This window comes from Perognathus longimembris, chromosome 14 (assembly GCF_023159225.1).
Source record: "Perognathus longimembris pacificus isolate PPM17 chromosome 14, ASM2315922v1, whole genome shotgun sequence".
NCBI classification, from domain to species: domain Eukaryota; kingdom Metazoa; phylum Chordata; class Mammalia; order Rodentia; family Heteromyidae; genus Perognathus; species Perognathus longimembris.
The window spans coordinates 9,397,343-9,409,518 of NC_063174.1; the positions used below are offsets into that span (position 1 = coordinate 9,397,343).

The 12,176-nt window shown below is 44.3% G+C and overlaps 1 protein-coding gene across 2 annotated transcripts in view; it reads right to left on the reverse strand.

Moving 5' to 3' along the window:
* Snx6 (sorting nexin 6) overlaps positions 1-12,176 on the reverse strand; it is a 55,917-nt gene that overhangs the window by 22,198 nt on the left and 21,543 nt on the right. The window lies entirely within an intron of this gene.

Sequence of the window (12,176 nt, forward strand, 5' to 3'; positions counted from 1 at the left end):
TGGTAGTGGAACTGTGGCTCAAAGTGGTAGAGCACTATAAGCCATGAGCAAAAAGAGTGCAGGGACACTGACCAGGTCCTGAATTCAAGCCCCACAACCAACCAGCCTGCCAACCAAACAACCATCAAACAAACAAATGTATACTCTAAGTGTATACAAGTTAGATCTAAAAATCTCACCTAAACTGGCACTGGTGGCTCATGCCTGTAATCCTAGCCACTCAAGAGGCTTGCAGTTCAAAGCCAGCCCAAGCAGAAAAGTCCCTAGAATCTTATCTCCAATAAATGACTCAAAAACCAGAAGTGGGGGGAGAGGAAGATGGCGCCACCACAGTAGGGAGGCACCCCAAATCGCTCCAACTGAATAGCGAGCTGGGAACTCCAGCACCCAACACCCCATCAAGAACCCAGCAAAACCAGCAGCCAAAAGCAGTAGAGAAACACAGGAAACAAAAAGGAACAAAAAAAGAAGAGCCTATAACCTGCATGGAGCCGGAGAGTCTCTGGAGTACCCTCCCCCCACCAGCCGACCCTGGCCCAAACAGGGCCAGGCTGGGAAAGGGGACCGGGCAAACGGCAGACTGCCGAAAACTCACACCGGGAGCGCAGAGTCCAGACAGCAGTACTCCACGGACCCCAGGGAGAGCGCGGACCAAGACACATGGCGGCGACGGGAAGTTGGGGTCCACATGGCCGGATCAGATGTGAGCGGCAGGGGAACCGAGTGGTGCAGAAGGGGAGAGCCCGGGCCGCCACCACGACTGTTCGCCATACCCCAGCACTCCACCCCCGAAGGACCAACAGCGGCGCAGGACACACACACAATCCAGGACCAGTGAGTTCCCCATTGCCCCCTCCCCCCCCAACGGGAGACCAGCTATCAGAGACCCAAACCCTACAAAGAAGCTAGAACTCCCTCCCTCCCCCTCCCCACCCCAAGGGAACAAAGAACCTCCAAATCAGGCAGCAAGGTCCCATCAGGCTCTGGGAAGACACAGGAGCTAGCAGGGGAAGGGCGGAGCAGCGCCAAGGCAGCAGAGGAGCCAGAACTGGCCGCACCGGCCCCGCCCCCTTCCCAACAGGGGCCCGGGGACGGCAGGCAGTGCAAGCCCCACCCCAGGCGCCTGGGCCTACCAGCACAGCAGGGACACCTGGGCCAGATCACGTGCCCCCCCCTTGCAGCGGAAGCGCAGTCTGAGGGTGCTAACCTGCACCCGGACAGTTGATCCCACTGGGCCCCACACATACCACCCCCCACAGCGGACTCGCGGGAGGGCGCAAGCACACCCCAACAACCTGGGGCTCGCTCTGGTAGGCGTACCCCGCACAGGTAGGCAGGGCCCCAGCGGCAGCGCCTGCTGTAGTGGACACACGTCACACAGGTGGGCAGGGGCCCCCAGGTGACAGCGCCCGCTCTGGTAGGCGCGCCTGCACAGGAGGGCAGAGGTCTCCATCGGCCGTGCCTACTCAGTTTGGCGCATTTCGCACAAATGGGTGGGCCGCCTCTCAACAACACCGGCCCCGGGGCGGTCCACACAGGAGGGCGAACTGCCTGAGAGGTGAACTACTCTGACCAAGATACAGAGCGGGGAAAAAAAAACCAAAGAAGAGAAAAGCCTCCACGCCACACTGAATCAGCGACCAGCAAACCCCCACCAGGGGCACGCTAGAGTCAGCACAACACAGCGGCAGGACACTGTCCCACAGAGAAAGACACAGAACCTACCCGCCCCCAAGTGCAGGGAGGGTGAACACCCCAGCAACAACCGAGAAAGTCACGCTCACCCATTGGGCAGCAAGGTCCAAAGCCAAACCCAAACCCAGAGCCAGGACACCAGGACACAAGGCTCCCACTGACAGACCAGCGGGAACCAGCGCAAAGCCAAACCAGGGAAGCCACCCACAGATCTCCAGATGCACAAATCAGAAAGAAATATAACACAGTTCATCAAAGGGCAAGCCAACTCGCCAGCTCCAAAAAGCAGCACGACTGAAGAGGAGAGGGAGAATAAAAAATCAATTGAGGGGCTGGGTATAGGGCCTAGTGGCAAGAGTGCTTGCCTTGTATACTTGAAGCCCTGGGTTCGATTCCCCAGCACCACATATACAGAAAATGGCCAGAAGTGGCGCTGTGACTCAAGTGGCAGAGTGCTAGCCTTGAGCAAAAAGAAGCCAGGGACAGTGCTCAGGCCCTGAGTCCAAGGCCCAGGACTGGCAAAAAAAAAAAAAAAATCAATTGAGGCTATGTTAGCAGAAATGAAGGAAAGCTTCAGAAACAAAATTAGAAAACAATTCCAGGAGTTTAGAATGGAAATCTTGAAGGACATCCAGGAAGCCAAGAAAGAAATGGAAGCAAAAATGGATAGAGTGCAAACCTCCGTTAAAGAAGACCTTAACACCCTGAGAAGTGAAATCCATGAAAAAATAGATTTAAATACAACTCTTTTTTTTTTTTTTTTTTTGCCAGTCCTGGGCCTTGGACTCAGGGCCTGAGCACTGTCCCTGGCTTCTTTTTGCTCAAGGCTAATACTCTGCCACTTGAGTCACAGCGCCACTTCTGGCCATTTTCTGTATATGTGGTGCTGGGGAATCGAACCCAGGGCTTCAAGTATACGAAGCAAGCGCTCTTGCCACTAGGCCATATCCCCAGCCCTAAAATACAACTCTTTAAAGGAAGAAATTTCCACAATCAGAGCTGATCTGGCAACCATAAATAGCTCTCTGACATCCATAAACTATGCAATTGAATCCACAGCACAAAGAATTGACCATATGGAATCCAGAATCTCTCTCTCTTGGACGATGATGCAGCCGATAAGAACCAGAAAATTACCACACTCCAAGAAATGGTAAAGCTCCAGGGCAGACTAATCCAGGAGCTAGTGGACAGAGACAAGAGATATATTCTGTGCATAACTGGAATAGAAGCCGAATACCGAATACCGGAGCAGAGGGCTTCAACATATTTTCAATAAAGTTATTGCAGAAAACTTCCCCAGTCTCACAAGGGACCCCATCCAGGTAACCGAAACCTATAGAACACCTGGCAGACCAGAGCCCAGAAAAGCCACACTAAGGCACATAATATTCAAGACTTCAGATCTCAAGAATAAAGAGCAAATTTTGAATGCAGCCAAAGCGAAGAAAGAAATTTACTACAATGGGAAGAGGATCCAAATAACAGCAGACCTCTCCACACAAACCTACCACGAGTGAAGAGAGTGGAAGAACACCATCCAAGTTCTACAGGCCAACAACTGCCAACCTAGAATAAAATATCCAGCGAAGCTGGAGTTCATATTCGAGGGGAAAATCAGATCTTTCCATAGCAAAGAGGATCTAAAGGAGTATGTGAATAAAAAACCAGACCCACAGCGAATTCTAAGAGGGGAATCCCACCCAACAGAAACCGTACAGGACACACAGAAACAGAAAGAAACTACAATAGCCAGAGCCCAACAGAAAGAGCAGCTCACTAAAGACAAGGAAAAAAAAAAAAGAGGAAAAACAGCCCAACAAGAAAATGGAAGGGGGGCTGGGAATATGGCCTAGTGGCAAGAGTGCTTGCCTCGTATACATGAAGCCCTGGGTTCGATTCCCAGCACCACATATACAGAAAACGGCCAGAAGTGGTGCTGTGGCTCAAGTGGCAGAGTGCAAGCCTTGAGCAAAAAGAAGCCAGGGACAGTGCTCAGGCCCTGAGTTCAAGGCCCAGGACTGGCCAAAAAAAAAAAAAAAAAAAGAAAATGGAAGGAGAAAAAACACTCTTCGTATCTTTGATCTCTTTGAATATAAACGGTATAAACTCTCCGATAAAGAGGAGCAGACTGGAGAATGGATCCTCAAACAAAAAGTTGCCATCTGTTGTCTACAAGAGACCCACCTTACAGCAAGGGATAAAAACAGGCTCCAAAAGAAAGGATGGAGCAAGATCTTCCAAGCAAACCCACCTACCAAAACGGCAGGAGTAGCCATCCTGATCTCAGACAAGCTGGACTTCTCATTAAAATCAACTCAAAAAGACAAAGAAGGTCACTACATTTTAATACAAGGAAAAATCCAGAATCAAGACATCACGGTGATAAATGTATACTCACCGAACAAAAGAGGCCCTACCTATGTCAAGCAAATTCTCACAGAACTACAGAACAAGACAGACCCAAACACAATCATAGTGGGTGACTTTAATACCCCACTCTCTCCAAGAGACAGATCCAACACCCAGAGGATTAGCAAGGGAGCTGAGGACCTAAGTAACACCATATCCCAAATGGATCTGACAGATCTATACTGAATCTTCCACCCTACAGAGACCCAATACACCTTCTTCTCAGTAGCCCATGGATCATACTCCAAAATAGACTATGTCATAGCCCACACAAAGAACCTCAACAAATACAAAAGTATTGACGTCATCCCATGTATTATATCTGACCACAGTGGATTAAAGGTAACCCTCAATAACAACTGTTACCACAGAAGCTATACACATTCTTGGAAGCTAAACCCCACACTGTTATCCAACACTTGGGCCACAGACCAAATTAAAGATGAAATCAACAAATTCATAAGCCACTATGACAATGAAAATACATCACAAAGAAACCTATGGGACAAAGCTAAGGCAGTACTGAGGGGCAAGATCATTGCCCTCAGCACTCACATTAAAAGAATGGAAGCAGAGAAAGTGAATAACCTCACGATGAAACTAAAACAACTGGAGAAACAAGAAATGACCAAACCTAAAATGACTAGGAGGAGAGAGATCACAAAGATTAAAGAAGAGATAAATCTGATTGAAAATAGAAAGACCATTCAACAAATAAATAAGACTAAAAGTTGGTTCTTTGAGAAAATAAATAAAATTGACAGACCCCTCGCAAGACTTACAAAAAAAAAGAAGAGAAGAGACTCATACACGTAAAATCAGGGACTCCATCGGAAAAATTACAAGTACCCATGATATTCAAACAATCATAAGGAACTATTTTCCAAAACCTCTACTCACTAAAAAACAATAATTTTACAGAAATGGATCAATTCTTAGAGAAGTATAAACTGCCCAAACTGAACCAAGAAGAAATAAATCAACTAAATAAACCAATAACTTACAGTGAGATACAGGGGGTAATCAAGAACCTCCCAACAAAGAAAAGCCCAGGCCCAGATGGATTTACCAACGAATTCTATAAATCCTTTAGTGAGGAGCTAATACCAATACTCCTCAAACTATTCCGCGAAATAGAAACAGAGGGAGAAATCCCAAACTCATTCTATGAAGCTAATATCATACTCATTCCCAAACCAGGCAAAGACCCAACAAAAAAAGAGAACTACAGACCAACATCACTAATGAACACAGATGCAAAGCTCCTCAATAAAATATTAGCTAACAGGATCTAGAAACTGATCAAGAAAATCATACATCATGATCAAGTAGGCTTCATCCCACAGTCACAAGGATGGTTCAACATCCGTAAATCAATCAATGTAATTCACCACATAAACAGAACTAAAATCAAGAATCACATTGTTGGGCTGGGGATATAGCCTAGTGGCAAGAGTGCCTGCCTCGGATACACGAGGCCCTAGGTTCGATTCCCCAGCACCACATATACAGAAAACGGCCAGAAGCGGCGCTGTGGCTCAAGTGGCAGAGTACTAGCCTTGAGCGGGAAGAAGCCAGGGACAGTGCTCAGGCCCTGAGTCCAAGGCCCAGGACTGGCCAAAAAAAAAAAAAAAAAAAAGAATCACATTGTTATCTCAGTCGATTCCCAAAAAGCCTTTGACAAAATACAACATCCATACTTATTAAAAGCTCTGGAGAGAACAGGAATAGATGGAACATTCCTCAAAACAATAAAAGCCATATACAACAGACCAACTGCTAACATCATATTAAATGGAGAGAAACTTAAATCATTCCCCCTAAACTCAGGAACAAGACAAGGATGCCCACTCTCCCCACTTCTATTCAACATAGTGCTGGAATCCCTAGCCATAGCAATAAGGCAAGAGGAGGACATCAAAGGGATCCACATCGGCAAGGAAAAAAAATCAAGCTATCCCTATTTGCAGATGACATGATCTTATATTTGAAGGACCCAAAAAACTCAGTCCCCAAACTCCTACACCTAATAAACCATTTTGGCAAAGTAACAGGATACAAAATCAATCCACAAAAGTCAGCAGCTTTTCTGTACACCAGCAATGTACAAGCAGAAAAGGAAATTATGGAAACAATTCCATTTACAGTAGCCAAAAAAAGAATAAAGTACCTAGGGATCAACCTAAGCAAGGACGTGACAGACCTATTTAATAAGAACTATAAAAATCTAATAAGGGAAATCAAAGAAGACACAAGGAGATGGAAAGACCTCCCATGTTCATGGGTAGGCAGAATTAATATAATATAGTGAAAATGGCCATATTGCCCAAATTGTTATACAAATTCAATGCAATCCCTATCAAAATCCCTGTTACATTCTTCACTGAAATAGAGAAAGCAATCCATAAATTCATATGGAACAGCAAAAGACCTAGAATAGCCAAAGCAATTCTAGGCAAAAAAAGCAGTGCGGGAGGTATCACAATACCAGACTTCAAGCTCTACTATAGGGCCATCATAACAAAAACAGCCTGGTATTGGTATAAAAACAGACCAGAAGACCAATGGATTAGAATTGAAGATCCAGAAATAAAACGGCATTCTTACAGTCAGTCAGCTGATATTTGACAAAGGAGCTAAAGACATACAATGGAATAAACATAGCCTCTTCAACTACTGGTGCTGGGAGAACTGGGCAGCCATATGCAGAAAACTCAAAGTAGACCCAAGCCTATCACCATGCACCAAGTTCAACGCAAAATGGATCAAGGACCTCAATATCAGACCTGAATCCTTGAAACTACTGAAGGACTGAGTAGGAAAGACGCTAGATCTTATATGCACAGGAAGGAACTTCCTGAATATAGTCCCAGGGGCACAACAAATACAGGAGAGACTCGACAAATGGGACTACTACAAATTAAAAAGTTTCTGCACAGCTAAGGACATAGCCACCAAACTAGAAAGACAGCCAACCATATGGGAAAGGATCTTTACTAGCACAGCAACAAAGGCCTAATATCTGTCATCTACAGAGAACTCAAAAAACTAAGCCCCTCCAAGCCCAATAAACCAATTAGGAAATGGCAAAGGAGCTAAAGAGAGACTTCACAAGAGAAGAAATAAAAATGGCAAAGAAACATATGAGGAAATGTTCAACATCCCTGGTAGTAAAGGAAATGCAAATAAAAACAACCCTGAGATACCACCTCACCCCAGTTAGAATGGCCTATACTCTGAACTCAGGCAACAACAAATGCTGGAGGGGGTGCAGGGAAAGAGGAACCCTTCTCCATTGCTGGTGGGAGTGCAAATTAGTACAACCACTTTGGAGAACAGTATGGAGGTTTCTCAAAAAGCTCAAAATAGACCTACCCTATGACCCAGCCATACCACTCCTAGGCATCTATCCTGAACAGCAGGTCCCAAGATATCAAAAAGACATTTGTACTTCCATGTTTATCGTGGCACAATTCACAATAGCCAAAATATGGAAACAACCCAGATGCCCCTCCACAGATGAATGGATCCAAAAAATATGGTACCTATACACAATGGAATACTACATAGCGATTAGGAATGGTGAAATATTGCTATTCGCAGGGAAATGGTCAGAACTTGAACAAATAATGTTGAGCGAGACAAGCCTAGAACACAGAAAACAAAGGGGAATGATCTCCCTGATATATGACTGTTAAGAAGGGGTGACGGAGAGACGTAGAGACTAGGTCTGTGAAACCAAAAACTGCTTGTCAAATGGTATTTCCCACAGGATTGGGTCAGCGACCCAACATTATGTAACTAAAACCAAACAACTACTCAACATAAAAAGGTCAAAAATTGACCTCTCAGTGGAATACAAAAGCTCAAAAGCTATGTATGTACATTCATATAAGACTACTGTCAACATATTGTCTAATATCGACATTACATTTAAAGCCCTAGGCGAATTTTCTTGGGTGTAGGCCACGGGGCTACTGTATATGTTCTTGGTACATTATGTATCGTATATATGTCTACCTGACCTAGGGAAGGGAAAGAAAAACAGGGTGTAAGATACCACAAGAAGGGCTGGGGATATGGCCTAGTGGCAAGAGAGCTTGCCTCGTATACATGAGGCCCTGGGTTCAATTCCCCAGCACCACATATATAGAAAATGGCCAGAAGTGGCGCTGTGACTCAAGTGGCAGAGTGCTAGCCTTGAGCAAAAAGAAGCCAGGGACAGTGCTCAGGCCCTGAGTCCAAGCCCCAGGACTGGCCAAAAAACAAGCAAACAAACAAAAAAAACAAAAACCAGAAGTGGCACTGTGGCTCAAGTGGTAGAACACTAGCATTGAGCACAAAGAGGCCTAGGGACAACGCCCAGGCTGAGTTCAAGCCCCACAACTGACTAAAACAAAACACCTCATCTAGTCATGATGAGAACATCAGAACTAGGGGGAAAACAATAGCACAAAGGAATGGATCAGTTGATCAATGCAGTGGTCCCAGATAATATAGATATGGTTTATTTTGTCCTTTGTGTTCTTAGGATATGGTTATAGCATTTGCAGACTTGGAGGTAAACTGAAGACAACCAATGCTTGCAATCTTTATAACCTGGGTTGAACAGAAAGTACAGTAGTAACTGATCTCCCCTTCCTGTATGTGTGAACAGATGACTAAATATTTAATGCCAGCATTCCCAAACACATCCAAATGAGCAGTGTCTAGCTACTGATTCTGTTTGAAATGTTGTTGGAAGCTTTGAAGTACTACTTGGCAACTCCTCTGAAGTTCTCATTACTCAAATGACAGATTTGCTTCAACAGTTAGGTTGACTCTTGATTGCTTTAATCTGGTCATCTTTGTATGAATCTGGTGGTTGTGGAATGCAGTTTTTTGTTTTGTTTTGTTTTGTTTTGTCGTATGGCTTGAACTTTGGGCCTGGGCGATGTCCCTGAGCTCTTCAGCTCAAGGCTAGCATTTTACCACTTTGAGCCACAGTGCCACATTCAGTATTCTGGTGGTTAAATGGAGAGAAGAGTCTCACGGACTTTACTGCCTGGGCTGGCTTTTAACTGTGATCCTCAGATCTCAGCCTCCTGAGTAGCTAGGATTTACAGGCATGAGCCACCAGTGCCGGCTTTTTAAAAAAATGGCTTTTAGCTTAAGTTCCTGAAGGGAATATGGACTTACAACTGGGCCACTAATGAAAGAAAATCCTATCTAACTAAGTATGTTTTCTTTCCAGAGCTGTGTCATACCATCCTCTGGGCTCTTTGCTAGAAAAGTAAAATTAAGACTTAGGCTTTTAAAATTGTTTACTGTGCCATACCTCTGTGAATGTGCCTGCTTTGTAATACACAGTAGTTAGCCTTGCTTTATCAGAGCTGTTTTGTTTTTGTTTTTTTGCCTGTCCTGGGGCTTGGAGTCAGGGCCTGAGCATTGTCCCTGGCTTCTTTTTGCCCAAGGCTAGCACTTTGCCACTTGAGCCACAGCGCCACTTCTGGCCATTTTCTATATATGTGGTGCTGAGAAATCAAACCCAGGGCCTCATGTATACGAGGCAAGCACTCTTGCCACTAGGCCATATTCTCAGCCCCTGGAGCTGTTTTTAATGATGATACTTAATTCTTTTCTTGTGGGACACTGGGCAAGGGTGGCTCACGCCTGCAATCCTAGCTACTCAGCAGGTTGAGACTTCAGGATTATGGTTCAAAGGCAGCTTGAGCAAGAAAATCTGTGAGACTCCTATCTCTAACAAACTACTCAAAATAGGGCTAGGAATATGGCCTAGTAGTAGAGTGCTTGCCTTGTATACACGAAGCCCTGGGTTCAATTCCTTAGCACCACATATATAAAAAAAGGCCAGAAGTGGTGCTGAGGTTCAAGTGGTAGAGTGCTAACCTTGAGCAAAAAGAAGCCAGGGGCATGGGGCTGGGAATATGGCTTAGTGGCAAGAGTGCTTGCCTCGTATACATGAGGCCCTGGGTTCATTTCCTCAGCACCACATATACAGAAAATGGCCAGAAGTGGCGCTGTGGCTCAAGTGGCAGAGTGCTAGCCTTGAGCAAAAAGGAAGCCAGGGACAGTGCTCAGGCCCTGAGCCCAAACCCCAGGGCTGGCCAAAAAAAAAAAGAAGCCAGGGGCAGCCCCCAGGCCCAGAGTCCAAGGCCCAGGACTGCCCCCCCCCCCAAAAAAAAGGATGTTTTCTTTCAAGATGATAGAGAAGCTAATAAAAACAAAACAAAAAAAGATGTTGGGTATGACAACAGAATTTGGCTTTTTTCTGGGATTTTTAAAAACCTTTTTGGAGGAATGTGGCTTAGTGCTACAGTGCTTGCCTAGCAGGCATGAGGCCCTGGGTTTGATTCCTCAGTACCACATAAACAGAAAAAAACAGATGTGGCAGTGTAGCTCAAGTGGTAGAATGAGAGCCTTAAGCAAAAAAAGCTAAAGAGAGTATGAGGCCTTGAGTTCAAGTCTTAGTAACCAGCACTAAAAGAAAGATTACATTTTATTAGGGGGAACTAGATAATGAATATGTAAACAAAAACTTCAGATATATAATGTCAGGTAGTACTAACAGCTTTGGCATTGTAAAGGAGTCTTTGGATAGTACTTAGAAATGACCTCACTTCATACCTGTGCTCTACATCCAACAAAAAACCAATTTATAAAGATAAGAAAGTAATGATAATTTTCTACCATCTGCTATTTCCATGTATTTTTCAGTAACCCCAACACACACTGTTGTAGTTTCTTTGCTTATTTGTTTTGTTTTTGTTGCCAGTCCTGGGGCGTGGACTCAGGGCCTGAGCACTGTCCCTGGCTTCTTTTTGCTCAAGGGTAGCACTCTGCCACTTGAGCCACAGTACCACTTCTGGCTTTTATCTATATATGTGGTGCTGAGGAATTGAACCCAGGGCTTCATGTATATGAGGCGAGCACTTTACCACTAGACCATATTCCCAGCCCCTGTTGTAGTTTCTTATAATGTGTGACACAGCCTGTATTCTTTACAGTTCCGAGTCATAAACAATAATATGGCAGTGTGACACACTATGAGCTCCAGCTGAATTTGAACTGCTAGCTTCAAATCTCAGCCTACTGAGTACCTAGGATTACAGGCATGAGCCACTGGTACCCAGCTAGGATAATATGTACTCTCTTATCTACTAAAGCCAAACAGAAAAGTAAACATACATATGAACACAAACACACAAAAGTCTAAATATTATGCTACATTTGTTTTTCACTAAAATTATGCATTAGTTTTGTCATCCAAAAATATTGGTGGCAAAATCTGTAGAACCTATCCATTCGTTTTTTGTTTTTGTTTTTGCTAAGACTGTAAATGAAAAAAAATCTTTAAATCGTAGTCACTTTATTTTCTTTTTCAACTGTAGTTTTCAGAAATGGAAGGTTATAAGCGAAATTAACAGGGATAAGTACTAAAGAAAGTATGTTCAACAGATCAAGAATCAATGATTTGCTAAGTACTGATGGTTCATACCTGTAATCCTAGCTACTCAGGAGGCTGAGATTTGAGGATTGCAGTTTGAAGCCAGCCCAGGCAAAAAAGCCTCTGAGACCCTTTTTCTCCAATTAACTACCAAAACAAAAGCTGTAAGTGGAATTGTGACTCAAGAAGTAGAGTGCTAGCCTTGAACACAAAAGCTCAGGGACAGCACCCGGACCCTGAGCTCAAGACCCAGGACTGGCACTGGGGAAAAAGAGAGAGAGAAAAAAAAGAAAACTCTAAATTGAAATTTAAGAAACATTAATCAACTTATTTAATAACTTTACTTCTTTCTTTCCTTTGGTTTTCCCCTCTATTCCTTTTTTGGCCACACTGGGGGTTTGAACTTAGGGCCTCTCACTTGCTAGGCTGGCATGATTCCACTAAACCATGCCTCCAGCCCAATAACTCGTTTTCTTAAGTTCTCTAGGAGTACAAGTTGAGTATCCTTTATCTAAAATGCTTGGGAACAGAAGTGCATCATATTTTAGAGTTCCTTGGCTTATAGAATCTTAAAACTTCAGCAAATGAGCATCCCTAATTCTAAAATCTGAAATGCAAAATG